Source organism: Xenopus laevis, chromosome 2L (assembly GCF_017654675.1).
Source record: "Xenopus laevis strain J_2021 chromosome 2L, Xenopus_laevis_v10.1, whole genome shotgun sequence".
Classification (NCBI taxonomy): Eukaryota; Metazoa; Chordata; class Amphibia; order Anura; family Pipidae; genus Xenopus; species Xenopus laevis.
Window position 1 is genome coordinate 157,928,653 of NC_054373.1, and position 23,005 is coordinate 157,951,657.

Sequence of the window (23,005 nt, forward strand, 5' to 3'; positions counted from 1 at the left end):
CCATGCCACTTAAAAAGACAGAGACCTGTTTTAAAGGACAAACAAACCCGTACTAGAAAAACCCCTACCCTGCGTAAACCAACCTCCCTCCTTTCCCACAGCGTAACTGCCCCCCAGGCAAATGCCCCTAATTTTTTACTTACCCCTCTGTGCAGATCTGGCCTAGGGAGTTCACAGACGCCATCTTCTTTTTTTGCGACTTTCGGTGCATGCGCAGTTGTTCGGGACAGGAAATTTACTCCCAACTGTGCATGCACCAAAACTCCGCTCAGATTCCGAAGGAGAACAAAAAAAATAAAAAAAGATGGCGCCTGTGAACTCCTAAGGCCAGATCTGCACGGAGGGGTAAGTAAAAAATTAGGGGCATTTGCCCAGGGGGGCAGTTAGGCTGTGGGGAAGGAGGGAGGTTGGGTTTTTTCTAGTATGGGTTTGTTTCTCCTTTAAAGGGGTGGTTCACCTTCAGGTTAACTTTTAGTACGTGATAGAATGGCCAATTCTAAGCAACTTTTCAATTCGTCTTCATTATTTATAGTTTATGAATTATTTGCCTTCTTCTCCTGACTCTTTCTAGCTTTCAAAAAGGGGGTCACTGACCCTAATAACAAATCCTCTCTAAAGCTACGCATTTATTGTTATTGCCACTTTTTATTACTTCTCTTTCTGTTTCGACCCTCCCCCATTTATATTTCATCTTCTCATTCAAATCAATGCATGGTTGCTAGGGTAATTTGGACCCAAGCAACCAGATGGCTGACACTGCAAACTGGAGAGCTGCTGATTAAAAACTAAACTCAAAACCCACAAATAAAAAAAAAAAAAATGAAAACCATTTGCAAATTCTCAGAATATCACTCCGTACATCATACTAAGTTATCTCAAAGGTGAACAACCCCATATATAAGTCTTAGGGAAACCCTCATCTCTACAAACAGCACTGCTTGTCTCCTAAATTCCTATGCCCGATTCATTGGCTTCCAATTTGGGTTGATGCTGCACCCCCGATACAAGCAGACAGCAACGTAACCTCTGCAGCAGCTAAAGTGAGCATGGAGGTCTGTAATGTGTATGATCCCAAGACATCTACCTCTAAAAAATAAAATTAAAAATTTATATTAATTTATTTCTGAACTTTTAAAATTAAATTTTATATATACAGGTATGGGATCCGTTATCTGGAAACCAGGTATCCAGAAAGGCAGTCTCCCATAGACTGTTTTGTCCAAAAAATTAAAAAAAAAAAAAAAAAAATTCCTCTTTAATAATAAAACAGTATATTGTACTTGATCCAAACTAAGATATAATTAATCCTTATAAATATATTTTAAAGGGGTGGTTCACCTTCAGGTTAACTTTTAGTATGTTATAAAACGGCCAATTCTAAGCAACTTCTCAATTGGTCTTCATTGTTTTTTTTTTTTAAAGTTTATGAATTACTTGCCTCCTCCTGACTCTTTCTAGAATTCAAAAGGTGGTCACTGACCCCATCTAAAAACAAATGCTCGGTAAAGCAACAAAGTTATTGTTACTTTTTACTATCTTCTGTTCTGACCATCCCCTATTAATATTCCATATTCTCACTGAAATCAATGCATGGTTGCTAGGGTAATTTGGACCCTAGCAACCAGATTGCAGACATTGCAAACTGGAATGCTGCTGAATTAAAAGCTAAATAACTCAAAACCACAAATAAATGAAAACCAATTGCAAATTGGCTCAGAATAATCACTCTACATCATACTAAAAGTTAAAGGGGTGGTTCACCTTTAAGTTAACTTTTAGTATGTTATAGAATGTCTAATTCTAAGCAACTTTATAACTGGCCTTGATTTTTTTTCTTTTTTATAGTTTTAATTATTTGCCTACTTCTTCTGACTCTTTCCAGCTTGCAAATGGGGGGGGGGGGGGGTCACTGACCCACTCTAAAAACAAATGTTCTGTAAAGCTACACATTTATGGTTATTGCTACTTTTTTTTTTTATTACCTCATCTTTCTATTCAGTTCCTCTCCTGTTAATATCTCAGTCTTCTTATTCAAACCAACACTTGGTTGCTAGGGTAATGTGGACCCTAGCAACCAGATTGCCGAGACTGCAAACTGGAGAGCTGCTGAATAAAAAGCTAAATAACTCAAAAACCACAAATAATAAAAAACAATTGCAAATTGTCTCAGAATATCGCTCTCTACATCATACTAAAAGTTTACTCAAAAGGTGAACAACTCCTTTAAGTTATAAAGATCCAAATTACGGAAAGATCCATTATCTGGAAAGCCTCAGATCCCGAGCATTCTGGATAACAGGTCATATAACAGATGGTTATACATACTATGCAACAATATAATTCGTTTTTTTCACACTGCAAACCCCTTGGTGCGGACTTTTGCTTTACTACTACAGTGGTTGCAAAGGGGTTAAGGAGCAACTAAAGCTGAAATAGTAGGCACTTCTAATATTTTGCTTCGTAAGAGTAGCAACTTTAGTAGGAAAGCAAGTAACGTTTTTATTGAATGTGTTCTACAGTGCAATAAACCGGCCTTACCATGCAATGATACAACGCAGAAACATCATGGGTATTTGTTTATGGTCAGTCGAAAAAGCAACTAAATGGTAAAAATAGGGCAAGATTCCCAGCACCCAAACCTTTCCCCTGCTAAACGAGCTCTCAGGGAATATTTAATAGTATTCTAACTAACTGGGCCATCTTACTGCAAGTGGCAATATTTAACCCTGTATTCAGCCTGGGTGTGGTTAGTCTCCACTAGAAACTGATGCAGGTACTTGTGTTGATATTGCAGCAAAATGATGTTAACCATTACAGGTAAAAACTTAATTCAATTCAGAGTAAATGCCTGTCTGTAATGTAAAGCTTGCTTTATACATGGAATTGTGCTTACAGTTCTATAAACAAGTCAATTGTACTTTGACAAAAGGACAGTGGAGGAGCCAAGAAACCAAATTAGAAGGATGGCACGGTAATCCTTTATTTACATTATTTGTCAGCCAACTATCAATTTTAACCCCTTCGTTGCTCTGTTATAATAAAGGGATAGCATGGAAAACAGACTTCCAACAGTCACCAGCAACTGAGCAGTTAAGTTTTACACTTCCTAGGAAATTTGGGGCTTGGTGATAAATATATCTACATTCTACATTTTTAAATGTATAAACCTTTTCTACTTGCGCAGCAATGCTATACACTTCAATAAACACAAATGGCAGGTCAGAAAATTTATTGTAACCCTTAGGGGCAGATTTTTCAAGGGTCGAATTTCTAAGTAATGGGAGTCCCCCCCCCCATAACTTCGATATTCGAATAAAAAAAAGACCAAAAGAAATTTTTTTCTGCGGGTCAATAGGCCGTATTCATTCAAATCGAAGTAACATGGTGTTCAATGTTTTTTTTTTTTTTTTTTTAAACTTCGAATTTTCAAAGTCCACCAATTGATTCCAAATAGGTTCTAGGAGGTCCCCCGTAGGCTAAAACAGCAATTCGGCAGGTTTTAGATGGTGAATGGTCGGTCACATTTTTAAAGAGACAGTACATGATAAATTTAAAAAATTAGAATTTTTTTCAAATTGAATTTGATTCTAAGTACACAAAAATAGCTTGAAATTCGATTTTTTTTTTTACTCTGAAGTTTCACTTCCACCCTTGATAAATCTGCCCCTTAATGTAAATTGGAATGTAATTTTTTTATACAACAAATGTATATTTTAGATGTTCAGATACAAATGTATAATATACAACAGTGGCTATTTTTCCAAAACAGAATTAATGGGGCATGTGTGTAATTGCCTGTAGATGTAGATGGAATTTTGGGGTAGTGCAACTTTAAAAAACAAGAACATAAAATAACAGGTAGTTTATATTTGTGAGATTTTTTTTTTTTTTTGCCTTGTGCAGGCAATTGAATTCTTACACGAAGGTATTTATGAATGTGGATGGATGCACATTTGAATACAGTACAGTGTCTGTAAATGTAAGAACGAATAAAGCATTGGCTCAAATAAATGGAGCACAATTTAAAAAGATAAATAAATAAAACATGCTTATCACAAGCAGTGTATTATTGAATGATATTTATTTAAAAATGTGTATGTATATATATATATATATATATATATATATATATATATATATAGCTATCTATGTATATCTATATATATCACATTCAGTGCAAGTCAGAAGGAAAAAAAAAAAAAAACATTCCCTTAACTAAGTCCTCCAACAATCAGTGGCAGGATATAAACAAATTACTGAAAATGTGAATTTTTTATGCAGGAATAAAAAAACAGTTTAACAGAATAATATTGTGTTTGCATTGCAATGCAACTTAATTTCAGCACATTCTAATTGACTCATCCCAATTATAAGGAGCAATCTACGTTCAAAACTTTATAAATAATAGTTTATATATATATTTTTTTTTATAAGGTTTATTTTGTGCCAAGTGAGTATTAAAATTATAGTAATGTGCAGTGACACTAAACAGCACACTTACATAAAATCCACCCACTGCAGAAAAATAAAAAAAAAAAAAGCAACAAAACGATGAAATGAACAGCAGTTTTGGGCTATTGTACAGCTTTTCTGTGGGTGTTTAAACACCCTGCATGTGTCAAATTGCCCCTACGATGTAAGGCACATCAGTAATAAATAATTGCTCTCAATGTAATGTGCAATAATTCTAATTCCCCATAAAAATCCTCAGCAGTGAAAGCAAAGGCTGCTGCAGACTCTCTGTAATAGATATTGCTCAGCATGCTTGGGACATCCTTACTATTACAGGCATAGGATCTATTATCCAGAATGTTTGGGACCGTTATGTAATTTGGATCACCATAACTTAAGGCTGCTAAAAGTCAGTTAAACGTTAAACTCAATAGGGATGTTTTGACACCCATATAGATTCATGCAGCTTAGTTAAAAACTAGAATTTATTTGTTAAAGGAGATGGCCTTCCATAATTCGAAGCCTTCTGGATAACAGGTGTCTTGATGATGAGGGATACAACACCTGTACATCCCCCTCATCTATTTTAGGTTGTGGTTAGTGTACTATAGCTGAGAGAATGAAAGTTGCCATCACAACAGAGCTGTGAAATATGCTGGCACTATATAAATAAATGTTAATAATAATAATAATAATAACCCTTAAAGGATCAGTACATTTTTTTTAAATTAAAAATTCGTTAGTATAGAACGAAAGAAAACACAAGGACAAATTAAACTTTTATTACCGTAAGTCTTTATTAAGAAATAACTTACCGAAACTTCGCTCCTCTCCTCTTCAGAAAAGGCGACGATCCATCATGCGGCGCTCGATTTCTCCTCTTGGCCATCTCTTATAAGGAAGGCAGGGAGGAAAAACTAAGCACCACGCGATGGATCGCCTTTTCCAAAGAGGAGCACAAGCAGAGATTCGGTAAGTTATTTCTTAATAAAGACTTAGCGATTTAAAAGTTGAATTTGTCCTTGTGTTTTTTTTTCTGTTCTATACGAACAATGTTTTTTTATTTATTTATTTTTTTTAAATTTATGTTACTGGTCCTTTAAATGCTCAATACCTATTGCAAATGTTATCTTATTAATTAACCCTAAAAACCCTAGAGATACCCTTAGGAGATTTTAAAAAAATAAATAAAAAAAAAATAAAAAAGAAGAACGAGCATTAGAATACTCTGGCTTGCTACAGGTTTTTTCTAGCCTGGGCTATTTCATGTTGCAGCACACAGGCCAAAGCTCAAATTGGGTATTTAAGACGAAGCCAAAAATGGTTTACTATTAAATCTGAATTTTAAGTGGGGAAAAAAAACAATATATATATATTTTTTTTTAACCCCGAGGGTGTTAAAATTCAGAATAAAAAGTACTCCAACTCAGGACTGCCGAGTTCATGTAGAAGTCAATGAGGGGGGGGGGGCAAGTCACGAAGATTTCATCTGCTCTGGGTTTCGTGAAGTAATCCGAAGATTTCATGTTTTTGGGCAAAAATACAAAATATTCCTACGATTTGAGTTTTTCCTCCGCACAGGAAATTTTCGGAAAAATTTATTGAATAAATAATCAGAAAAAAAACCTGTGATTTTGGTAGTTTTCAAAAATATTTTTAGATTTTGATAAATAACCCCCTAAATGTGGTCATACATGGGCCAAATGGATGAAGACGGTACAAGGGTCTGCACACAGTATGGCAGCACTTCTATCATTTGGGCAAACAGCCAAACTAACAGAACAGCACAATGTGTAAATCTTCAAATTGCTCATCTGTCTATGAGCCATGCACACGGGCCGACATGGTGAACAGGTAGATACAAATCTGTCCAATCATGGAAATGACCAACATCCAACGATGGACCAATGATTCAAGAATTATGCAATTATGGTACCGATAAATAAAAGTGAAATTGCATTAATCTGATGTATGGAAGTGCCGCCCCACTGTGCACTCAGAAACGTTTGTTAAAGGAGAAGGAAAACCCCCTGGGCGCAAAACCCCTCCCGTGTTGCCCCGCCTCCCCCCTGGGCAAATGCCCCTAACTTGTTACTCACCCCTCTGCGCAGGTCCTGTCCACGGAGTTCACAGTCGCCATCTTCTCCCATGCGTGTCTTTTTCCTGCTTTGACCGGCGTCTTCTGGCGCATGCACAGTAGGAACATTTACAGGTACAGATCTACTGCGCATGCGCCGAATGTCACAAAGTGAAATCGGAAAACTTTGTGACATTCTGCGCATGTGCAGTAGATCCGTACCTGTAAATGTTCCTACTGTGCATGCGCCAGTTGACGCCGGTCAAAGCAGGAAGAAGACGCGCATGGGAGAAGATGGCGACTGAACTCCGTGGACAGGACCTGCGCAGAGGTGCGAGTAACAAGTTAGGGGCATTTGTCCAGGGGGACAGGTAGTCCAGGGGGACAGGTAGGCCAGGGGGGAGGGAGGGGCAACACAGGGGAGGGGTTTTGCGCTCAGGGGGTTTCCTTCTCCTTTAAAGCAGAACTAAACCCTAAGTTAAAAAAAACCCTACCCTACATAGACCCCCTCCTTCCTGCTAAGTGTTAGTGCAAATGCCCCTAAGTCTTTACTTACCCCTCTGTGCAGATTCTGTCCAGCGGAGTTCACGGGCACCATCTTCAGCCACTTCGGAAATCTTTGAAATGAGACCAGCAATTGGTCTCCCGCCGGTCTCATTCCGAAGATTACCGAAGAGAAAAAGATGGTTGGCGTATACTCCGCTGGACAGGATCTGCACGGTGGGGTAAGTAAACACTTGGGGACATTTGCCTGGGGGAGGCAGCTAGGCTGGGGGGGGGGGTCTATGTAGGGTAGGGTTTATTTTATTTTTTAATTTTTTTTAACTTTAAAGTTTGTTTCTCCTATAATGAAGAATTCAGCTCTTTAAGAAAAACTGTACCCCCTACCTCCCAGCCATGCTGCCTCCTCCAAGGGAAATGCCCCATACTTTACTTACCCCTCGGCGCAGATTCTGGCATCGGAATTCCACACAGCCATCTTCCGGGTCTTCGTGTCTTCTTCCAGCGCTTCAGCAATTTTTGAGAGTTGTCGCAAACTGGCAAATTGCTCCAACTGCACATGCAACAACATGCCGATCTCCCACTCAGCTTGCCGAATACCCGGGAAAATGGCTGCGTGGAACTCCGATGCCTAAATCTGCGCCGATGGGTAAGTATAAAGTATGGGGCATTTCCCCGGGGAGGAGGGTACAGGGTTTTTTCTTAAAGGATTGAATTCTGCTTTAAGGTCACATGGCTGGAATAGTAACAGTAATGAAAACCACCAGGATTTGTTTCTGAAGAAAATGTTCAGATTTTTAGCTTAGTGCCCTTTTTGTATTCCAACATCTGTCTAGGCCAAAGCGACACTAACAAGGTTACTAATAAGACACTAATAAGAATAATGACACATTTGGAGGCCCATTTATCAAAGGTCAAATTTCAAATTCATTTTAACTATTAATTCGAATATACTCACAATTCGACTGGGAGGTCATGTTTAAAAAAATTAAACGTTTGAATAGTGAAACTCGAAAATTCGAATTTACGATTTGACCCTTGTTAAATCTGTCCCTTAATATAAGAGTCTCAAGAAGACCAACCCTGTAGCTCAGATATAACACTGGCTCATATGTAAAAGTGGGCCTCGCCATACACGGCTTTACCTCCCACAGTCCTTGAACCTCTGCCCCATAAAACTGCACAGCTTATAGTACATGGGAACAAGTTAGATAAAATCAGGATAAATTTCCATGCATTTGGCTGAAAGTTGCTTATTGCTCACATGACATCTAGGATCTGTATTACATTTGAAAGAATCCAAACCCTACATAGATGTTATTTAGCCAAATCCCCAACCAAAAATTTTTTATTACAGTTATGCCCCCCCCCCCCCCCCGATATCCAGGATGTTCTGGACCTGGGGCTTTCCTGATAATTTAGCTCTTCATACCTTAAGTCTACTAGAAAATCATGTAAACATTAAATACACCCAATAGGCTGGTTTTGCTTCCAATAAGGATTAATTATATCTTAGTTTGGATCAAGAAGAAGGTACCTTTTATTGTTAGAGAGAAAAAGGAAATCATTTAAGAAAAAAAAAATATGTAAAAAAAAAAATTATATTTGGATAAAATGGCATCTATGGGAGACTGCCTGTTTTTCAGAGCTTTCTGGATAACAGATCTCATACCTGTACTACTAACTATAGTACTAGATTTCCCAGTTGCAAGATTCCCACACAGTATGATAGACCGTGACAAGTCACCAAGAGAATTCCTTCAGGGTCACAGAAGGCAATACCTATGCTGGCACAGTTTTAGGAGTTATTTACTAAAATGTGAATTAATCTCAGTTTTTTATGAAAACAAAGTTGACCAAACTCCCACAAATTGAACTCTTATCAATAATCTTTCTTGAAAAAATTGAAGCGACAAAAACATTGCGACAAAATTGAGCGTCAATTTGTATCTTACGATTGATGCTCTGAAAACTCGACTTTTACGGATTAGCCAACCCAGTTCACGATGTCAAGTAAAAACAACTTCAGGGACATCTGCCATTGACTTCTACATGGCCTCGACAGGAGATGGTGTCATTGCTTATTCAGATTTTTATCAGCTTTAGGGTATTATAAATCTCGAAGAATTCCAGTTGCCTTGTGAGACAACTTTGGGCGACTTCGGAAAACAAAGTGCTGCGAGTGCCATCCCACTGGCAATTTTTCATATTTTTCTATATATATTATAGCCGGCAGGAAGGCAGTTCATGGAGATTGTCGCCCCCGAAGAAAAGGTGATTTGTCGCTGGGGAAACTAATCTCCCCGAATCTGCCCGTGTGTCCTTACCCTAAATAGTGGATAACAGATAACCATTACGTTCTACGGACCTTATCCACTATCTGCTGTGTAACCCAAACACTATTTTTTGTGCCTGAAGGTAATAACTGAACAAAGAGAAAGCTGGTGGACACCAGATATTGGGCCCACTAAGGCTTACAGTAAAAATAGCAATTCCCAATATACTGACAGACACGATCATCTTGAACAAAATGAACAAGAAAAATGCCAAAAATCACTTGATAACCCTCGCCACTGAGGTCACTAAGGATCAGACATAAAACTACGGCACAGTCGCTTTGTTTTATTGAAATTTCTGTGAAAAGGGAGGGGAAAAAATAATCACCAGTGCCAGGGGGTTTACAGGATTTCCATTGATATCAACAGTGGAAAATTTGTGGTGTTGAGGGCTACAACAAATTGATAGGCTAACAAAATCAAGCCTAATTTAATTTTGAGCTTTGCCAGTCCATTTAAAAGGCATTATTGCCCTCTAGGACATTCAAAAAGAAAAAAGTGAGTGATTCAGAGGCCTTTCGTGAAACTAACTTTTCTAACAATAACCCCCTACCCCAAAAAAAAAAAAAAAAAAAAAAAAAAAGTACTATTCTTTTAATAAATTGAGATCATAAAGAAACATGTACAGAACCCTTGGCCAATCCTGGGGGGCATACAAGTAGCCACATCTGGCTTGCATGCCTCTACTCACACAACCCTTTAAAGGAATATTTCAGCTTTGCATTAGCTTTAAGTATGATGTAGAGTGATATTCTGAGACAATTTGCAATTGGTTTTCATTTTTTATTACTTGTGGTTTTGGAGTTATTTAGCTGCTCTCCAGTTTGCAATGTCAGGTTGCTAGGGTCCATATTCCCCTAGCAACCATGTTTTATTTGAATAAGAGAACCTGAATAGAAAGAGGAGTAATAAAAAGTATCAATGACAATAAATGTGTAGCCTTACAGCGCATAAGTTTTAGATGGGGTCAGTGATGCCCCTTTTGAAAACTGGAAAGAGTCCAATGAAAAATAATTTTAAAAAAACTATAAAAAATAAATAATGAAGACCAATTGAAAAGTTGCTTAGAATTTGCTATTTTATAAACCATACTAAAAGTTAAGTTAAAGGGATACTGTCATAGGAAAAAAAAATTCAAAATGAATCAGTTAATAGAGCTGCTCCAGCAGAATTCTGCACTGAAATCCATTTCTCAAAAGAGCAAACAGATTTTTTTATATTCAATTTTGAAATCTGACATGGGGCTAGACATATTGTCAATTTCCCAGCTGCCCCAAGTCATATCATAAACTTCAATCACTCTTTACTGCTGTACTGCAAGTTTGAGTGATATCTCTCCCTCCCCCCAGCAGCCAAACAAAAGAACAATGGGAAGGTAACCAGATAACAGCTCCCTAACACAAGATAACAGCTGCCTGGTAGATACAAGAACAACACTCAATATGTCTAGCCCCCATGTCAAATTTCAAAATTGAATATAAAAAAAATCTGTTTGCTCTTTTGAGAAATGGATTTCAGTGTAGAATTATGCGTTTAAAAAAAAAAAAATCATGTTTTCTGATGACAAGATCCCTTTAAAGGTAAACCTTTAACAGAGGTTCTCAAACCATAGCCATCTCCAACAGTGCACTTTCTGCATATCAGCAAGGAGATTGGTAATAGAAATACACCCACTTCTGCTTCTCTGCGGCTATCCACAAAAACATTAACTGTTGGTTAATTTTAAAGAAAGAAAATTATGCAAAATAAACTTACACGCCCTATGACATATCACTATAACATGGAATTAAAGAGATATTTTAGATACCGCTTATAAACTAGTAAAACAAATGTATACTCACATTGCAACTAAAGCTCACACTCATGCAGAAAAAGCTCCCTGAATAGACTATAATCCTAATGTGAATTAGAGAACATTTCTAGAAAGAGAACATCAAATTAAACGGTCACTGGAAACATGGTTTAAAAAACCCCAAAAAACATAACATTTTAAAAAGCGGCAGCATATTCCAGGGCCATGTACAATGGAAGAATGTATATTTCATATATAATTTACATGCAAATCCTGACCAATACACAAGGCATGGTCTGTTTATTAGAGCTTACAATCTAAAGTCTCTTTCACAGTATGGCTGCAACCTATTGCAGCTAAATACCCTCAAAAAGCTAAATATTCTGAAACAGAAACATTAACCACTTTATATGTGTAAATAAACAGTAAAGGAAGAAAATCAGACTGCTCTGGGAAATCTGCTACATAGCTTAGATTGGAGAGTATCAGCTTGCACACCATGTAACGGAAATGGGATAGGTGATGTTTAGCAAATAACAGTCAAGTTTATTCTAGATGCAATAGGCATTGTAGGGAAAGGGGTTAAAATAAAAGCCACTGTCCAAAGTACAGGCATTTCTGTCAGAATTTTGACTGGGTCTTATGAATTGTGCCCACAGATGTATTTATGCCAATATTTCTCTTAAACAGTCAAGAAAAGAGCTTAGATCCTATATATATATATATATATATATATATATATATATATATATATATATATATATATATATATATATATATATATATATATATATATATATTATATATATATATATATATATAATTATAACTAGATGACCTGTGTATCCTGATTACTTTTGGAGTGCCGTCACCTATGGGACATATATATATATATATATATATATATATATATATATATATATATATATATATATATATATATATATATATATATATATATATATATATATATATATATATATATATATATATATATATATATATATATATATATATATATAATCTCCATATAATCTCCATAATCTCTATATATATATCTCCAAAGGGTTAAAGCAACATTTCAGCAGCTTAACGACCCGTTTATTAGGGGTTTAACTGTATTTTAGATGTAGCATCTACAACACACTTTTATAGATGCAGCATCTAAAACACACAATATTACAGATGCAGCATCTAAAACACACAATATTACAGATGCAGCATCTAAAACACACACACTAATATTACAGATGCAGCATCTAAAACACACACACACTATTATAGATGCAGCATCTAAAACACACACACACACACAATAATATTACAAAAAATTAAACAGGACACTGGAACTTACAGGTTAATTCAGCTTGTCAGGAATTGCTTTCTGAAGCCCCGAGACAATAGCCTTTAACAGTTTCAGTTGTTGTGGACGCCCAAGATATCTGAAATTTAGGGGACACGAGTAAATAACTAAAATACACAATAATTTTAAACACAAGTTTACAAGACAGATAAGCATAATGGATACACACCCATGCTCTGTGTTAGCCTGAGCTTTATGAAGTGCACAGCTTAAGCCCTTTAACCACAACAGTAAGCTTTGACCCCACCCCCCTCCATCACCAAAACCTGCTTTATATATTTAAAGGTCAAAGCCTGTAATAAAAGTGCCATGTATTATAGCATGAAGACACTGGGCAGACTTCCGAGACCTGGATTCAGGGCTGATCCATGAACATGGGTGTAGGTCATCATGCTGACCTCTCATTTTGTCTTGATGCGCTGGACTTTTCAAAAAGTAACTTTTTTCCTCCTACACGAACACATTTGATTGGAAACACCTGGGATGTCATATTATAAGCACCCCTCCCATTATATAAATTACATTTTACAAATTTACCTAATTTCTCTTCCAGTCAAAAATGGAAAAATATAAAATGTCAATCTTTAAAAAGTTAAAAATGAACACATCTGAAAAAGTATATTTATGAAACTATCGTATGTGTGCACAGAGAAAAACAAAAAATGTATATTTTTCAAAATTATTAGTAACAAATTACAAATAAGTATTACAAACAAATGTTAAAGGGGTGCTCTTTTAGCATGTTATAGAAAGGCCCATTCTAATCAACTTTTCAATATAGTTTAATTATTTGCCTTCTTCTACTAACTCTTTCTAGTTTTCAAATGGGGGTCACTGACCCCATCTAAAAAACAAATGCTCTGTAATGTACATTTGTATTTGTCATTTCTATTCAGGCCCGCTCTTATTCATAGGACAGTCTCCTATTCAAATCAGTGCATGGTTGCTATGATACTTTGCACCCTAGCAACCAGACTGATGAAACTGTAAACGGGAGAGCTGCTGAATATAATGCTAAATAACTCAAACCACAAATAATAAAAAATGAAAAACTGCAATTTTTCTCAGAAAATCACCACTACATCATAAGAAAAGTAAACCACTTGAATTCGCATTTTTCCCCCAATTGTTCACCACTACAGAGAAGGAGCTTATATCAAAATGGGCAGATGGAAAATCCAGCCATGGACATTCATTTTAAGTTAAACTAGCCAGCTGGTTAAATAAATATTAACCACAATGACCTCTGGTATACTGTTAAAGAAAAAAAAACCCCAAGATGCATACATGCATAGTATTTCATACAGGCCCAAATCATTCTTATGGCTGCCCTTCCACCTTTAAACAAGGTCAGTTGTGCAAACAAGAAAAGGTGCTACAGAATTTTATGACAATGCATTATAGGCCTCACTGGCATCAAATGGGTTAAATCACATAAAATAACACTGAAGAAGATCTTAAGCCTTTATACAACTGACCAGTTCCAAAGTCAAACAAAAAAAATACTATAAGCGTCAAATTAACTGGACATACGGATTAAAACATCATGCATTTAGCACAATTACCATGTGATTTACTACTGCAGCAGCATCACTTAGCACTGATTAATATCAACAATACGAGGAAATAGAAATCATACTTCCAAGTGTTTAAAAAAAAAATTTTTTTTAATGCATTAATGGCTAATGATGTCATATGCTGACAAATTCAGAGTACTCTGACGCAAAATCTTGATCTAGGTATGGGATCTGTTATCCGGAAACCCGTAATACTGAAAGCTCCGAATTATGGAAAGGTTGCCTCCCATAGACTCCATTTTATCCAAATAATCCACATTTTTAGAAATGATTTCCTTTTTCTCTGTAATAATAAAGCAGTACCTTGTTCTTGATCCAAACTAAGATATAATTAATCCTTATTGGAGGCAAAATCAGTCTATTGGATTTATTTAATGTTTAAATGATTTTCTAGTAGATTTAAGGTATGAAGATCCAAATTACGGAAAGATCAGTTATTCAGAAAACCCCAGGTCCCAAGCATTCTGGATAATGGGTCCCATACCCGTGCTACAAAATGTACTTTGTTATGTAGTATTGTTATATTAAATATTCTCATGCGCATACAAAACAATTGTGCAATCTAAGTAGTACTAATAGAGAAGACTGGTGATTAATTTGGAACACCATACATGGTTTCATTTTGTATACAACATATGATCTAGGTATTCTGCAGCTCCATCCATTTCCTCCAGCTTGCTCTTTCAGGACACACGCAAAAAAAAAAAATCACAACTTGAACTTGGCAGCGAGCAGATGGATCACAAGTGAAACGGACCAGTCTTATTCTTTGCTATAGGATTTGCAGGGCACACGTACAGGTCGGAGGGAGGGCGGTGTTACAATTTATAATATTAACGTGGCACTGGTTTTTCCGTTACCGAAAGGTGCTTGGAGAGCGAAGGTATTCCCATCAATATTTGTGCTAAATAAAAAGGTTTTTTTTTTTTACACAGTGGCAACCGCCGAGCCGATGAGAAGATCTAAGCTTAACCACACCCATCAAAACACACAACAGGCTCCTCGCAGCAGTCAGCACCGTGCCACATAGAACAAGTTTAGTGAGGTTCAAAAGTTCTATCTAGCGTGTGTCCTACAATAACCAACATGATCACATACTGGAATCCACATGCAGAGGTGGGACAATCTGAAAGGTACATTCAATAGTCAGTGCACCTGCACCGATTTATGAACAAGCTCAACTACCAGCCAAATAACCCTTCTGCTGTACAAAACAGTCACAGATGAAATTATTTCTAAACACACAATATATATTTTATATGTTCATAACATACAGCATGGTACAATGTGCATTCACAACCACTGACGCCAAAAAAAAAGTACAAAAAAAATGAAGTCATAAAAGAAACCTGTAGCCGGATGATCAGAGCACATTACATGAGCCAAAAGGCACAAGCTGACTCCACGTACATCATGCAGGAAAACGAACACTACAACGGTTTCTGCAGTCTGAACCAGTAGTGTCCCAGCAAAAGAGATTTTCAAAAAAAAATCTCTCTTTAAAGGCAAGTTTGGCCATTTTACACCTCCAAACCATTAAAAGCTGACAATTCTATGACCAAAAGGGGGGTGAAAGTTTTTCTGCAATGTTAAATTCAAACTTTATGAAAAGTGTCCTTAGCTCTTACGTAGTGTAAAGCTAAAGATTTAACACAACCTTTGCTAAAAAAATAAATAAAAAAATCATCATTTACGAGGAAGGCTACATGTCTGAGAAGAACACAGACAGCTTCATTTGGGTCACAAAACAAAAGTATTACAAAGGAACCTCAATTTGACATCCCCTGATTTTAAGTTTTCCCTCATTTTACATTGTTGTTTTGTGGTCCCACCTATAAATTATAAGTATTACAGTGAAACCTCAATAACACATCTCTCTGATTTTAAATTTTCCTGGATTTTACAACATTTTTTTCTGGTCCCCTGAAAAATTTAAAATGGGGGTTCTACTGTATCCATAGACAAGCAACTGTACATAATGCAACATTCAACCTGTGAGCCATGGCTCGTGGTCTTTGGAAGAAAATCTTATAAAAAGGTGAATTTTTTTATTGTTAAAAAAAAAAAAAAAAAAAACAGGATTACAGCTAAATGATCAAAACAGTTGCCATGTACATAACCAGTGTATAATAAGTTATAACATTATCTGCTAAAGCAGTCCCATTAACCCCCCCACACACAAAAAAAAAGAAACTTTTTATAGCAAATTTATAGAAAATAGTGCAAAACAAGTGCTAACGTTTATACATAGGAAATGTACGTTTATTTTAATTCAAGCAGAAGTGGGAGGGGGAACCACATAATATTGAAGCAGATGACTTAATACAAAACATGTCCATTCCAGACTAGAATAAAAAAATCGTATGTATAAAACAAGATGGCCTGCATCATAAATATAGCACTAATGTGCAGAAGAGCAAACAATCACCCAGATCATGTAAGATAAGAGGAGGAATGAGATTATATACACGGATCTATATATTATACACAGCTGAGAGGCAGGAGACTGCAGCTTCGGTGCTGAGACACGTATATATATATATATATATATATATATTTATATAGAGAATAAAGTAGTCCCTCTTGCAAATTATAAGGATATTATAAGTTACCCAGGAGTTTCATGACCATTTGGCCTCCTGTTTTTATACAGGACATGGAACTCCAATGTGAATTCCAATATCCTCTATTTTGCTACAGGGTTACTGTATTTATTAGAATTATAATAAAAGTTTCAGTGAGTCGTGTGACAGAAATGACATCACTTGATAACCGATGACATCACTACTCACCGTTTATAAGGATGTCATTTAGAAGATATTCATGGCCTTTGTGTATTGTGTAGTTCTAGGAAACAGAGATGTGCGTATCCAGAGTCACGCACGCTGTTAATAGACGTTCGAATGGATGAACTCATTGGAAGTTTAAGGAGGAGAAGGCACAATAGCTTGTTTAGAGGTTCTAAAGGGGACCATACCACTGAGCGATATGGGGGGGGGGGGGGTGACAGCCCGTTAAGCAGAAGAGGGGTGGGTGTGTGACAGGGAAAGGAGACCTTACATGTCAATAGGCTTCGCAGCTGGACGGGTCCTTCGTGGCGCAGGTGACAGACTTGAAGGCGCAAAAAAGCGCGATGAATCCGTCAGATAACGTAGAATAAAAATCCAGACCTGGACGTTCCATTATGTTCCACAGGGGGGTATCCCCTCCTCTCCGCGGTCTCCCGTTGGTTCCTGAAGGTGACAGTAGCCCCCTTCTCCCCTCCTCTCTTGGATGTTAATGACAGATCCCACCCACCATCCAACTCCCACATCCCCCGGTCCCGCTCAAACTGACAAATTCAAAAAATAGGAACCCGGGGACCCCGCCAACACCCCAATAACCACTCGGGGGGCTTCCCCTGATTTTTTAATATTTTTTCCCGATTTTTCCTGCACTCCTCGGCAGGTGTAGGATGCCCAACGCGTCACTCCCACCCCCTCAAGTGCACGGAGCAGATACAAAGCCTCCCTCCACCGCCCCTTACACAGACACAAGCTTTCTGACTAATCCGCACAACTTGCGCAGTTCTTTCCCTTCCTTACCTGCTTGTGCTGCTCCGCTGACAGCGATCACTGTGCGTTGTTTTTTGAGGTTCTCACCTTCCACTCCCCGCTCCTCACCACTCCCCTCGTCCCCCACCCTCTCGGGAGACACAGACATCCCAGCCTCACCGTCTATAGTCCCACTCATACCCGCCTCAGCTCCCTGCCAAATTGTACGGTCGAGTCATGACTCGAAAATGGCGCCGAAAGCGCAGAGCTCCTCATTCAAATTCGTTAGAACCAACCCCGCCAGCCCCAGGGCATGCCGGGATAAGCTCCGGCTGTCAAGGAAACCACGCCTTCAACCGCCCACTGAGCCACACCCCCTCTCACTCGCTAGCCGAGTAACTGTGTAGCCCAGTACCCCAGCTTTGCAGCACCATGGCAAGTGTACCCCTGTGCTTATGTTCCCTTCTGCACACTTCTGCACACAGAAGGATAAATAAAATAAACTCAGCGCATCTTCTGAAGTAATCGTGCGCACAGGAGAAAGCTGGGCCTCTCACAGAGGTGCGACATAAAATCGCACGAATACCACAGCGAAACGATTGAAATAGCTAATAATAAACAGAACTATATGAAGAGTTTGTGGGTACAGTGTGTGTGTGTTTGCTCCTCACAACTTGCTGTCCAACATCTGATGCACTTATTCGTCCGGCGCAGGCCAGCGCCAGTTTCATGTACAAATACAATACTCCACAAAATGCGTCAGGATAAGCGCAGCGGCAAGTTTATATAGTCCACCCCAGCGCACACGTGACCCCCGTGGCACCTAATTCACTTATAATGGCGCCTAGAGCAGATGGAGGATAAATACACTGCCAAGTCCGTGTTTACTACCCCCCTGAACACACAACAATATACAGTGTTTCTCTCATGTATAATAATAACAACCCCAAAACACAGTATAAATACAACACGATTTTGTTTATAGTATCTCAAAGAACAGTAATGCAGTCTGAGCTCTATGTACAAGGCTACTGCCACACTGGGCTCTCAGTCTGCCCAAACACAGGCCCAGAATTCGCCCCTACACTGTCCAGTCACTGCTTTTCTGCATCTACATCTGGAGCCACTGTGTTGGCCTGGGCGCAGGAACACAAACCACATTTCGCCCCAAAAAAAATTGTGTGCCTGCACCCAGGCCAAGCTTTTTATACCACGATCAAGGTTGCCAGGTCTAATTTTCAAAACTAGCCAAAATCAGCTACAAAGTCAGCCCAAAACTAGCCAAGAGGCACTTCCAAAAGTAGCCCAAAAATAGCACATGTGCTGTGAAAAAATAAATAAATATGTGAGAAAATACGCCTTTTTCAAATTTTCACTGATTTGCTAATTTTTCCATGAGGTGGGGCAGATTCGCCCGTCACTAGGAGTGTAACTACAGAGGGGCCCAGGAGGTATAGGGCCCCATAAGGCCCTAATACATATACAAATTAAATAGTGGTAAAACAGGTCAACCTCTAGACATTTTGGTGGCAGGCAGACTTTTGTCCCAAAATTGTCTGAAATTGAAAAAAGTCACCAGAAAACACGATAATGCTTAAGAGTGATGGGAGACTGGGGTGCAGAGCCTATAATCTGGTAACTACTGACTTCTACACAAGTCAGTCCCATTGCATGCTGGGTATTGTAGTCTTACCTTAAACTTGTCAGTCTGCAAATTGTTAAACAAAAACTACATTACCCAACATGCATTGGGAGACACAGGCTTGGCACATTAGGGCAAAAAAAAAAAGTAGCCCAAATCCATACCTTGGCTAGTTTGTACTTTCAAAACACACCTGGGCTTTAAATTAATAGCCCAATTTGCCTGGAACCCCGCCAACCTGGCAACCCTGACCAGGATACAAAATGACCATCTAGACCAGTGATCCCCAACCAGTAGCTCAGGAGCAACATGTTGCTCACCAAAATCTTGGCTGTTGCTCCCAGTGGCCTCAAAGCAAGTGCTATTTTTTTTAATTCCTTGCTTGAAGGCAAGATTTAGCTTCATAAAAACTATTTTTCCAGCCAAACAGAGGATGATGTAGTCTGCCAGTCCACATAGGGGCTACTAATAGCCAATCACAGCCCATATTTTGCACCACTCAGGAAGGTTATGCATGCTTGTGTTGCTCTCCAACTTTCTTTTCATTTGAATGTGGCTCGCGGCTACAAAAGGTTGGGGACCCCTGATCTAGACTATAGAGGTCAAGTGTGCATAAAATTTTACATTTTTGGAAAAATGGCAGCAACAAGATTAAATAGTTGAGCTTTAGAATTTTATAACCAAGCCCACCATTTTGTGGGGAGGCCACAAAGGCCCAGGCCTAGGGAGGCAAAAATCCAGGGGCGGCATGCCACCCAGACCCAGTCACATTCTAAGGGGGATTGGGGACCAGCAGCGCTCCAATGCACGAAGGTGGGCGGGTGCTAGGACCATGAAGCCTAGGGGGCCAAAGAGGGAAATCCGGGCCTGGGGGCTGCTGTAAGATGCCATAGACCATTACTATTTTGTGGGCTGCTAGGAGCCTCTGTGTACTTGTGCCAGGGCCTATTTTAAATACCAATCCACACCTGACCAAGCCCAAGCCTTAAGAAGAAGATCATAAATGTGATCATCTGCTCGTCTAGCGAGGTCACCAAACAAGCAAATCTTTCTTAGATAAGACCACCATGTGGTGGCAATTTCAGACTCATCCAATCGTTTGGCCCTCAGGCCAGCTATCGATCATTATTGCAGCATGTAAACACCCCTCTCTGCCTCTCACTGACTACCATAAAATGCTGTTTACTGTGCAGTTTTATTATTTTATTTTTGAGCATTGGGGCACAATTATAAAGTAATGCAATTCTCTTCACTGTTTTTGTTACACTGCCAGTTGCCTTGTCTGTAAAAAAAAACAAAAAACAACACACTTTAGAAGCAGCTGTAAAGCCTTACAAAGTTCACTGAAGTTAAACATTTTAGTGTGTGGGGTACCTCCTAAATTATTGGACTACAAGGTCCCAAATCATGTATTGGCTCCTTGCAGCAGGGGTGGAATAATGAGTATTCAAAATACAATTATCTGCACCTGTATGCCATTAAACTTGCAGTTTTTCTTCACCATTCCAGTAAACATATCCCACAGCACCAAATAACTTGCAAGCATACAGATTTCATACAAAAAGTAATAGGTACAGGAGTTAAAAAAGGCCCTGCTTAACAGAGCTTACTCCAGGATAATGGAGTTTGAAACACAAGGTGCAGGCAGTGCAGTATTTAGGTCCAACACCCCCCCCAGCTGAATCTTGGCCGAATCCCGAAACGAATCCTGGATTAGGTGCATCTCTAATTTTAATATGGCCCTAGTTGTGAGGGATGGACAAGACCATGAGTCAGTAGCATAAGAGAAGCAACAGTCATCGCTGCATTTACTAGGTAGTAGTGGCTTATAGTATATAATGAATGAATACTTGGCTAGACTAGGAAAAGCTTCTTTAAAGAAAGGTGTTTAAAAATACCATTTATAGGAAGAAAGATTAGAACAGAATCAGATGAAAATAGAAGGGAATTCCAGGGAAGAGTCGCAGTGACTATATGCAGAGGTATTGAGGAGCAGATTCAAACAAAGTTATAAATCTAAAATTATAACTTTTTTTTTTTTAAGTCTTCAGTGCCTCTTTAAAACTACCACTTTGTGCAAATCACAGGCTTAATAGTTAAATGGCACAACCACAGGGATATTTATATTCAAAGACTTACGGTTTCTGCTGGCTATATTCTGTTTTAAAACAGCTCTATCCTCTTTGATTTCAGGGGAGTCCAGCATTGCTGTTGGACAAGTTTATCCCTTTTCTATAGACACTTATCTTCATCTGGGACCAATCTCACATTTGGCCAAGCCTCACCCTTCCTTTAAACATATGTACTGCACTGCTGCCTACTCATATCCTGTGTTTCACCCTTTTGTGCTTGGTTCTCACCAACACTGCGATAAAGATTTTATTTTTAGTCTTTTGTCAAATTAATTTCCCCAACTTTACAGTGGTAACAGATATGGTTGCTGCTTTGTTTTTCTAGTACAGGTATGGGATCAGTTATCCTGAAACCGGTTATCCAGAGAGCTCCAAATTACACAAAGGTTGTTGCTCATAGACTCCATTGTTTCCAAATAATTCACATTTTTAAAAATGATTTACTTTTTCTCTGTAATAATAAAACAGTACCTTGCACTTGATCCAAACTAAGATATAATTAATCCTTATTGGAAGCAAAACCAGCCTATTGGGGTTATTTAATATTTACATTATTTTCTAGTTGACATATGGTATGAAAATCCAAATTAGGGAAAGATCTATTATGCAGAAAACCCCAGGTTCCGAGCATTCTGGATAACAGGTCCCATAACTGTAATGTAATAACTCACTGCCCTGGTGGTCCAGCGGTGCGGACGGCCGCCACACCGCTCCTCTTCAGTATGCGCCGGTTACTAGGGCCTGCACGGCGCGCCTCTTCTGTATTTATTGGCGCTGGCGTGAGAACACCAGCGTGCAATGGCGCGAAAGTTAAATGTATTCAGGGCTGGATTTACATAGCGGACGCCCCTAGGCCCACTGCCATTTGTCGCCCCTGTCCCCTCCCCTTTATTTGTGCAAATTTTCATGGAGATTGTATCTCCTGTGCATCCCCAGTGTTTTTGAACCAATGTGGGTGTGGTTGGGCAGCATGCCGCCCCCCTAAAATCCTGCCGCCCTAGGCCCGGGCCTAGGTGGCCTTTCCACGAATCCGGGCCTGAATGTATTTAAAGAGACATTTTAGATTTTTTTACTGCCCGTTATAGGATCATTTTTGGCGATTTCCTGGTGCTTCTGAACCTGTATTCTGTCTGATATCTGATACCTGTTGTGACCCCTGCCTGTTTTGACAATCCTGACCTTGCCTGGTAACTGACTCTTCTGTAGCCGCATCCCTTCTGATTGATCTCCTGGTTTGACCCATGCCTGTCTGATTCAGACAGTCTGAAACGTTGCCAAGTGTATCTGGGTCTGAGCCCATGTCTCAATAAAGGCATTTTAAGCAAAGAAATCCATGACTGGTGCTGTCAATATTTGAAAATTGTGAGTGAGCGGATACATGGTGGAAACAGTTGTACGTGCACCAGGCCCTAAGAATTGGGAGGCTACAGGGCTGACTAAGAAACCTATCCGCTTGTACTTTGCCTGCCCCAACCCGGCCTGATTTACTACTCTTTCTGCCTACGCCTTGTACTGTGACCTTCTGCCCAAAAAACTTTTGCTTTACCGTCGTGCCCCTTTGCTCGTCCAGAACCCTTCGCTTTGCGCCCATCTTAATAAG

General features: G+C 38.8%; 1 long non-coding RNA gene across 1 annotated transcript in view; it reads right to left on the reverse strand.

Moving 5' to 3' along the window:
* The window catches only part of LOC108708672, a 27,077-nt gene extending 8,185 nt beyond the window's left edge, over positions 1-18,892 (reverse strand). Inside the window, exons 1-2 of the long non-coding RNA XR_001934511.2 lie at positions 17,683-18,892; positions 12,513-12,600 (exon numbers count right to left, since the gene is read on the reverse strand). This is a non-coding gene — a long non-coding RNA (uncharacterized LOC108708672). The remainder of the gene's footprint in view (positions 1-12,512; positions 12,601-17,682) is intronic.
* Between the last annotated feature and the right edge of the window lie 4,113 nt (positions 18,893-23,005).